Source organism: Nicotiana tabacum, chromosome 11 (assembly GCF_000715075.1).
Source record: "Nicotiana tabacum cultivar K326 chromosome 11, ASM71507v2, whole genome shotgun sequence".
Taxonomy (NCBI): Eukaryota; Viridiplantae; Streptophyta; class Magnoliopsida; order Solanales; family Solanaceae; genus Nicotiana; species Nicotiana tabacum.
In genome coordinates, this window is record NC_134090.1 from 23,518,630 (window position 1) to 23,529,184 (window position 10,555).

Consider the following 10,555-nt stretch of genomic DNA (forward strand, 5'->3'; position numbering starts at 1 on the left):
AGGGAAATAATCAAATGACTATTTTGTCTAATGTGAACTCTATTTTAAAAAGGGTAAAAAAGGCGAACGATATTTCGCTAAGGGTCTTCGTGCTTTTAATATAGTATAGATTATGTACTGTTCATTCGTATTAAATTAAATCACATATCCTTTAATCGCATATAAATTTAATTGTTACTCATTTTAAGGGTAAACAAATTATAAGTTTAATCGTATCAAGTAGAAATATGAAATTAATAACTTAAAAGAATATTAAAAAATATTATACTATAACATATTAAATTACTGTAATAGCGTATCTTTACAAAAAGGTAGGCCGGTGCACGAAACATCTCGCATTCATGTTGGGTCCGGGGAAAGGCCGCAACCCCAAAGGGTGTGATATAAGCAACCTACCCTGATGCAAGTATCGGTGGCTGATTCCACAGCTCGAACCCCTAACCTATAGGTCACACAAAGTAATTTTACTGCTGCTCCAAGTCTCCCTTCACCAGAGCACCTTTACAAGGAGATTAAAATTAGGGAAGTTTAATTTGCAATGCATCATAGGTGATGTTTCAATTGGGTCAATTTGTAATGTAACTTGTTAAGTGTAACTCTCATATATTGACTTGTACAAAGAGAAGTACCTGTATGGTGGATAAAATTAGTGAAAAATATAAAAATCAGAATTCGAATTCTAATTGTTTGACTCAAAAGATACTAAAACCTTTTTGAACAAATCAATCAAAGATGAAGGGGTAAATCTTAGTCAAACGTAATTAATTCCGGATCGAAAAGTTAACAATAACGATTGCATATGGGACGAAAGAGGCATGATTGATCTTATTAAGATTCAACATTGTCTTTCTCATCAATTGATGAGGAAGTAAATTTACATATATTCTTCGAGGTCATTTCCTCTTTTTCTTGAAGATATAAGAAAGGAGTTTTTTGTCATCCTTTTTTGAGAGAATGGAGAAGCCCCCCGAATTGAGAGCTTTCTTTGGCTATATATAGTCGAGGCCCTTTTAGCCTTTGTTTGAATCGACACTTTCTTGTCAATAATGTGTCCTGGTCATGATTTTAGGTATTACTCTTTTCGATTTGTCGGATGTCACAGAGGAGAAATTGAGGGGCTCTATTGACTTTCATTGCCCAGTTACTGAGGCGGGGTGTCGGACAACCTGGTCGTGGTGGTCAGATTTTGACCAATACAGTTAGTCCCTCCGTCTATCGGGGTTGTCCTATGTCAGACTTCGGCAGACGGATCATGTTTGTTACGAAGTCGAGACAAATTTGGCCTACAACTTTCCGTTCCTTAGTCGCATTCTGTGGGTTTTTAGCGAAGTGGTGGTGTTCTCTCGATCCTCGTGGACGTTGCGGCGGTTTCGGAATCGAAACGTCGGTTGGCACTGAAGCGTTGGTTCATGGTTACCACCATTATGACACATGTTTCTGGGAGACTGAAATGTTTCGTGTCCTATTAGATTCGAATGGCGACTCTTGGGTTTCGTGCTCGGGGAATTTATGTCTCTTATAAATATAGGGAACTTGTCACTTGATTGATTCACTTCATCCTTCGCTTGAGAGAGTTCTTCAGATATAGCTTTTTCTGATACTTCGAATTTCTGCTTACCTTCTTGTCCACTGAAATCTTTCATCTCTTCTTCTTATTACTTCTTTGGCATGTTTTCTGCTAAAAAATGTCTGGTGATTCTTCTCGCAACAATCTTTCTGCCGCTAATCCGGTACCAGAGAGTTCTGTTCAGGTCACCGGAGGGGCGGATGCAGCGGAGGATGAGGAAATTCCCTCAGTGGTTGAGATCTTGCCTCGCCCAGGGAGAGAGGCGACTGACTTCAGTTTTAGTAGCGGGGCGGAACCGGAACCTGTCCCCTCCGTCATGAGGGAAATGGGGCTTGTAGAGTTGAAAGAAAGGTGGGGAATCCCCAATTACGTCGATATGTGGCCGGTGGAGGGGAATGACATAGTTCACTTCGACCGTCCCGGGTACTGCATGTTCTACTCCTACCCCTTTATTGTAGGGTACACACTTCCTCTTCCCATGTTGGTGGTGGATTTTCGCCGTTTCTACGAAGTGTGCCCCGCCCAACTTTCGCCTTATTTGCAAAAGTTATTCCTTATGCTACTCAAGTATGCGGAACTTGCCGGTCGTGAGGTCACTTTGGACCATATGCTCAGCATATTTGCTCCCCAACTGATCCGCGGTTCGATAATTCACATGCGTCCTCGGGGGTCGAGGAGTCTGGTGGTGAAAATGGACGATAGGACCAACCGTCGTTTCTATGAGAACTACTTTTATGTGCGGACCGAACACATTGTGGCGGACCCAACGGGATTCCCTAAGAGATGGAACTTCGCATGTAAACTTGCATCTTTAGTTAGTGAAATGTTCGACTGTTGTCTGCGAGTATTAAATTGCCTCGTCTTTGAAGCTGAGAGATTGCCCCCGCCACCTGTCGAAGGGATTCGTGAATAGGTGGAGGCCATTCTTCCCCATATAGTGGGAATTCGCACATGGTCGACCTTTCATGAGAGGTTCGGACGCAAGCCCCTTACATGTGAGATGACGCTTTTATCTACTGTTCTTTTTTTTTTTTAGCCTTTTATGCATCGTTCGTCGTTGCCAGGAAGGGTGCGGAGAGCAATGGCTCCTCAGCTAGCTTTCCGCCAGCCGGCCGCATCTGCTCGCCCTATCGCAGTATCCACTGTACGACCTTCGTCGAGGGCTGCTTCAGTTGAATCTGCGGCCTTGATTACTCCGGCGAGGGCCGCTTCCCAAGACGAGGTCTTGTGATGACCCAAGGGGTCATTTTATGAATTTAGACTCCATTCTAGACTTATTAACTATAAAAAAAGACTAATTTTAATTATCTCGATTTTGCGTGCGCAGTCCGGGCGTTAATCCAGAAAGCTTTTATGTGAAAATATATGAAATAGTAATTTTTTAGAGTTAAATTTGATTTTAGTTGACTTTCGTCAATGTTTTGAGTAAACAGATCTGAACCCGTGTTCCGACTGTCCCAGGAGGTCCGTAGTAAAATACGGGACTTGGGCGTATGTCCGGAATCAAATTTCGAGATCCCTAGCTCGAGAAATAAATTTTGACGAAAATTGTTAAATTGAAATTTAAAGGAATTACAAAAAACTGATTAATATTTGAACTCGTTGGTATCGGGTTCGTACTTTGGTTTTGGATCCCAATACAAATTTATTATAATGTTTAAGTCAAATACTAAGCTAGTAGAATAAATTATTAGAATATATATGATTGTGTACCAGTTAATTACTAGCGGGCCACATTTATACTATATGTAATTGTTGGTAAACTAATAACTTGATTGGGTCGTTTAAACAAAAGAAATGGGCCAGGCCTATTCTCCTTTGCTGCCAGGTTGCAAGTCACGTGTGGTAACTAAATAAGTGAATCTGATTAATTCTAACTTCTAGGCTAGAAACAAAACCTAGAATAGCAGATAGGTGTTTTGCGTTGTGACAGAGGCGACGACTATCGGGCCTGATATAGCTATTGACTGTGTAAAATTTTGTAGAATCAATCCAAGTAATCAGGTACATATATCTTTCCATTACTTACGGTGGTGTAGTTAATTAAATAAATTGGAATTTTTGCCTTTCAATAGCTAGACAATAATTGGGTTCCTAATGATGAAGTAATAATTGAAAGCTTGTAAAGATTTGATATAAAGGTTAGAATGCAAAAACGAGGCATTAGTTTATGTTGCACTACCAATTACAAATCTCTAATATTAAGTATACTGGATATAGAGTTAATCATGGCCAATGATTGGGTAATTATTATTGAATGTGAAATAGTATAATGAATTAATGTAGTTAATTTTGTGGCATGAGAAGTCTTTTTTTTTTTGAGCTGCTGGGTTACACGTGAGGCTACAGTTTGACAACTTTGTTTTCCAATATTGAATCTGTCATATTTGATATTCGGGTTCGGGCGTAAACGGATAAACTGATTTTGATCCGAATCTTGAGTTTGGACCAAGCGAGTTCGGAGTAGGGTTTTAATTTTATTTTATTTTGAGAAAACATAGGAAAAATTATAATTTTCAGTAAAGTTAGTTCCTTTAGCATTAATTAATGATATTAAGCTAATTATGATTAGATTCGAGCCGGCTAGAGCAAGGTTCTAAAGGAAAAGCTGTAATTGAGCAGTGAGTGGTCTGCGAATTTGAGGTAAGTGTTTGGTCTAACTTTGACTTGAGGGAATAGGAATCCCCACTTGTTTGCTATGTGAAATGCATGTGTGTGGTGTATAGGTGAGGTGATGAGTATCTATGCACCACCAAATGGTCTGTCAAACATGATCCCTCTCCCGTTTCCAATTTAATGGATTCCTGTCTTAATAGTTCTATGTTCATTATTATTTCTATGACTATTTGGCCGTGTTATTTGGGTGTTAAATATTGTTGTGGTTATTTTGGAAAGAGAATTGGTTGTTGATTTGGTTCCCTAGTGGTACAAAACGGTGGAGCAGTTGGCATTGTTTTTACGATATATATATATATATATATATATACATATATATATATATATATATATATATATATATATATATATATATATATGTGTGTGTGTGTATATATATATATATATATGTGTGTGTGTGTGTGTGTGTGTGTGTGTGTGTGTATGTTCCTGTTGGTTTCATGGTTGAGAGGATATTGATGAAGTTTATGAGAAAACATAGTTTCTTATTTATAATTGTTGAAACTAAAATATTGTGAAAGGTTGCCCGTAGTCGTTCGATCGAGGTCGAACTCTGCTTTTCTTTTGGTGAAGGCCCTTAGCCTTAAAGGGTGTTATTTCGAACTTATCGAAATAACAGCCCGTCGTCGTTCGATCGAGGTCGAACTCCTCTTTTCTTTTGGCGAAGGCCCTTAGCATTAAAGGGTGTTATTTCGACTTATCGAAATAACAACCCGTCGTCGTTCGATCGAGGTCGAACTCTTTTTTTCTTTTGGTGAAGGCCCTTAGCCTTAAAGGGTGTTATTTCGAACTTATCGAAACATCAGCCCATCGTCGTTCGATCGAGGTAGAACTCTTCTTTCTTTTTGGTAAAGGCCCTTAGCCTTAAAGGGTGTTATTTCGAACTTATCGAAATAACAGCCCGTCGTCGTTCGATCGAGGTCGAACTCTTCTTTTCTTTTGGCGAAGGCCCTTAGCCTTAAAGGGTGTTATTTCGAACTTATCGAAATAACAGCCTGTCGTCGTTCGATCGAGGTCGAACTCTTCTTTTCTTTTGGCGAAGGCCCTTAGACTTAAAGGGTGTTATTTCGAACTTATCGAAATAACAGCCCGTCGTCATTCGATCGAGGTCGAACTCCTCTTTTCTTTTGGTGAAGGCCCTTAGCATTAAAGGGTGTTATTTTGACTTATCGAAATAACAACCGGTCGTCGTTCGATCGAGGTCGAACTCTTTTTCTCTTTTGGCGAAGGCCCTTAGCCTTAAAGGGTGTTATTTCGAACTTATCGAAACATCAGCCCATCGTCGTTCGATCGAGGTCGAACTCTTCTTTCTTTTTTGGGAAGGCCCTTAGCCTTAAAGGGTGTTATTTCGAACTTATCGAAATAACAACCCGTCGTCGTTCGATCGAGGTCGAACTCTTTTTTTCTTTTGGCGAAGGCCCTTAGCCTTAAAGGGTGTTATTTCGAACTTATCGAAATAACAGCCTGTCGTCGTTCGATCGAGGTCGAACTCTTCTTTTCTTTTGGCGAAGGCCCTTAGACTTAAAGGGTGTTATTTCGAACTTATCGAAATAACAGCCCATCGTCAGTCCCGGTTTCTGGAGAGTCGTCTTTTCTTTTGGCGAAGGCCCTTAGCCTTAAAGGGTGTTATTTTAAACCTATCGAAATAACAACCCGCCGTTGTTCGGTCGAGGTCGAACTCTTCTTTTCTTTTGGCAAAGGCCCTTAGCCTTAAAGGGTTATTTCGAAATTACCGAAATAACAGCCTGTCATCGTTCGACGAGGTCGAACTCTTCTTTTCTTTTGGCGAAGGCCCTTAGCCTTAAAGGGTGTTATTTCAAACTTATCGAAATAACAGCCCGTCATCAGTCCCAGTTTCTGGAGAGTTGGACATCTTTCGTGAGAGTCCTAGTCTGTTTGGTAATGCTTGCACCAGATGGAGCAATGCTGGTGAATACGAGGTGTTGATATTTTGTTTAGGTTCGTGCTTTGTACGCCATTTGGTTTTCTTGTCTGACCCCTGCCGTCCAGCTCAGAGATGTTGCCGGCAGGAGGTATTTCAGCTTTGTTGATGCAATTTGTCCTTCAATCGAGAAGTTTCCAGTGTACGTTCGTCCACGTGGGTCTTATGTGCTTGCCTGGATAAAGACTGGGAGGTGAGGATGAGATTTTTTTCGCTCCCACCCAGTGGTCCGGTGGGGGAATACAGGCCAGTAACATTGTTTGCTTTGTTTAGTATATTGATGGTTGATGGGGCGAAGATTTTCGAGCCCGGTGATCTTGCTTGGCTCTTCTTCCTCTTCTGCACTGCTCTTGAGTCTCGCGTGGGTTGGGTTTTCCTCCGCCGTCTTTTTGGTGAGTTATTGTATTTCTTGGTTTCGATCTGGGAGAAACTAGGAAATTTTCACTAAGAAATCTCCACAGACGGTGCCAAATTATTTGACTCAAAAGATACTAAAACCTTTTTGAACAAATCAATCAAAGATGAAGGGGTAAATCTTAGTCAAACGTAATTAATTCCGGATCGAAAAGTTAACAATAACGATTGCATATGGGACGAAAGAGGCATGATTGATCTTATTAAGATTCAACATTGTCTTTCTCGTCAATTGATGAGGAAGTAAATTTACATATATTCTTCGAGGTCATTTCCTCTTTTTCTTGAAGAGATAAGAAAGGAGCTTTTTTGTCATCCTTTTTTGAGAGAATGGAGAAGCCCTCCGAATTGAGAGCTTTCTTTGGTTATATATAGTCGAAGCCCTTTTACCCTTTGTTTGACTCGACACTTTTTGGTCACTAATATGTTCTGGTCGTGATTTTAGGCATTACTCTTTTCGATTCGTCGGATGTCACAGAAGAGAAATGGAGTGGGCTCTATTGACTTTCAATGCCCAGTTACTGAGACGGGGTGTGGGGCAACCTGGTCATGATGGTCAGATTTTGACCAATACACTAACAGAGTCAAAATAGTTGTTACTAGGTGATATCTTTTTATTTATCTAAATTTTAACTGCCAGAATTACTAAATATTTGTCTTGATAGAATGTAACAGATATCCAACGAAACAATAAGAAGTGGGTAAGTTAGCTCTAATACACCATCAAAATAAGAACAAAGTAAAGTTTCATATAAATGTAGTTATCAAATCTAGCTTATCAAGATTTCCATGTTCATCTTGAAGAGGAAGACTTATGAAAGCAACACTTGTGACGCTGAATGTAGCACCTTAAATTTGGATTAAAACAAATGAAGCAAAGTAAACCAACTGTTGTCACACCTCCTTTTTACGTACCCGCGAGGGTACAAGGGAGTTTTTTCCAATTAAAGGACAATCGAAACGGGATTGGTTTATTTATTTCAGAGTCGTCACTTGGGAGATTTAGGATGTCCCAAGTCACCAATTTTAATCCCGAATCGAGGAAAAGAATGACTCCATATTACAGTCTGCGTACCAGAAATCCGGATAAGAAATTCTGTTAACCCGGGAGAAGGTGTTAGGCATTCCCGAGTTTCGTGGTTCTAGCACGGTCGCTCAACTGTTATATTCGGCTTGATTATCTGATTTTATACAAATATGAACTTATGTGCAAAATTTAACTTTTAACCGCTTTTATAATTTACTGTTATTTTTATCAAGAATTGCAACATCGTGGAAACATATCTCGAACCACGTCATATCAATGCACCCGTGGTTGTTGGCATATTTCAACTATGTTGAGATTTGGATTTGGGTCACATAAATGTGCACCCGAGTTTAAGAAAATTAAATTATTAAAGGCGCGGCTAAAGCGACTAGCGTATCATTTACTTTGGGTAGGGCCGTGGAATTTTGCTAAACGGTCCATCCCGAAGTCTAAGCAATGTTAAAGTAAATATTTACTGAGGGCCCAACAATTTTGTATTTTTATTCGGCGAGGCTCATCTCATTCTTATTTTTTAAAAGGAATTTGCAACGTCGTGGACATGCATCTCGAACCACGTCACAATCAATGTACCCGTGATCAGAGACATATTTCAACTCCGCTGAGATTTGGATTTGGGTCACATAAATGCGCACCCGAATTTAAGAAAGTAATTTAATTAAATCGCGTCTAAAGAGGCTAACGCGTTATTATCTTTGGGGAAGACAGTGAAATTCACTAAACAGTCCATCCCAAATTCTAAGTATTTATTATGACTAATTATTGAGGGCCCCGCGATTTGCATTTTTATTTGGCGAGGCTCGTCTCATTGTCTTTAAAAGGATAAACCTACAATGACTATATTTTCTATTAAGTTCGTATCTAAAATAAAAGAAAATCTCTTAATTATTTACATGCTGAAAAACGTAACTTATTAGTTATTAGTTTACAGCTAATGCGAATGAAAAATTGCGATCGAGTTTGTACAAAGAAAAACTGCTTTCATTTTTTATATTCTATTATTCAATAATACTAGAACATGAGATTGACTATAATATCAAAACAGATTAATTATTATCCGATTAATTTAAACTAACATTATTAGATGAAGAAAGTATACATATGCAACCTCATTATTCATTAATCATTCAACTACATCTTTATACGAAGAAAGAAAAATTAATATTCAAACACAAATCCAACAGGAGGAATTCAACAGGAACAAAGCCTGATTAATATTTCATTTTTTGCTTCAAGCCGAGATTGTACAAATGTGTACCTGGAAACAGCAGTACAAGAACAAAAGAAGGAGAAGTCAGCAGCAATAATACCACAGCAACAGCAGATTCAGCAACACCGCAAACCAGTAACAACCAGTAGAATAACCCAGTAACCGATTGAAAACACAGCAATGCCAAAGTACAATCGCAGTCAAAGCAGAAGAGAGAAAAGATACAAGATGCAGTAGTTTCTGATTTTTGAATAACACTCGAGAAAAGCAAACGGAAATTATTCGAGTGAAAGTTCAAATTGCATTTCTCTTTTACTCTCAAAATGTTTCAGGTCTGTCCGCTCTCAAGTGTAAAAATCTGTTTTCTTTTAATGTTCAAATCGGGTCCTCTTCCCCCTAATCCCCTCTCTCTTTTAATGTGTCAAATGACCCTATATATATAGCAAGACAAGTCTTGAATCCCCAACCCCAAATTATTCCCCCAATGGCATGTTTTGTCCCACTTATTAATGTTTTCTTTATTTTAAACCTTGTCCCCCCATGCCTACATTAAATAAATACTACATTCCCAACCCATTATAATTTGTCCCCCATGCTTAACATAAACAAATGCAATATTCCCTCCCATTATATTTTGTCTTGTCCCCCATTAGGTTAAACAAGTACATCAAAACTCCACCCCATTATATTTTGTCCCCCGTGCATAACATAAAGAATCAAGATAATGTTCAATTACCAAACTAACCCTCCGACCTTATTGCAATTACAAATCTACCCCCGAATGCAATGCAATTTACCAAACTACCCCATCAACTCTAAACACTCAATTAATCATAACTTAACCAAAATATAGCCAAGATAACCAATTTCTCAACAATCTTCAACAACAAATTATATGAACACGATGAACACCACAACTCAAAATTAATGGAATGAATTAACCATATCGGGAACCAATCCTGGTTAATTTAGACCATGAATGTATGAGCAAGGATACAACAATACAAACAATAAAATACACGATTCAAATTAAATCAAAAACCAAAACATGAACTCACATTAAATCACTGGATTTAACATGAACTTCAAACCAAGATGAACATGAACTAAATATATTTTTAAACAACAAACATGACGGATTCAAAGGATTCAAACAACATTAATATTTTCTGGAAAATACATAACACATGAAACAAATTGAAGAAATAATTAATTAAATTTCAATTTGAATCTAACAAACATTAAACTAACAAATATTCACTTAAACAATAATACAAACATGAAATAAATATGAAAACAACTAATTAAACTTCCATTTTGAAATCTGAAAATTAATTCAACAAAACACATGAACATGAACAAAACCAAAAATCAAATATCCAACCATAGACATGAACAAAACAAACATTTGCCGATTTTAGATTCGAAAAATATCCAAACGAAATACGGACAAAAATAAAACTCAAAAACTACTAACCAGATCAAAACGAATATGTACGGACTGTTTTGACGAGCCTCGACCAAAACTCGACCAAACGACGACGACCAAACCTGAACCAAAGCTCGAACACGAAATATAGCGATGCACAGTCGGAAGCAGAAGCTGAAGCAGTAGCAGCTGGATTTGGTTTTGTTTGGACGGAGCTTCTGCTTCAGCAGTAGCAGCAAATGATGGAGAAGGTCGACGCACTGGATGTAGCG

The 10,555-nt window shown here is 38.4% G+C and overlaps 1 long non-coding RNA gene across 1 annotated transcript; it reads left to right on the forward strand.

Moving 5' to 3' along the window:
• Positions 1-3,455: 3,455 nt before the first annotated feature.
• LOC107797284 (uncharacterized) lies at positions 3,456-9,331 on the forward strand. The gene is made up of 3 exons (XR_001650658.2): positions 3,456-3,571; positions 4,140-4,210; positions 7,045-9,331. It is a non-coding gene; the product is annotated as an uncharacterized LOC107797284 (long non-coding RNA).
• The last annotated feature ends 1,224 nt before the right edge of the window (positions 9,332-10,555 follow it).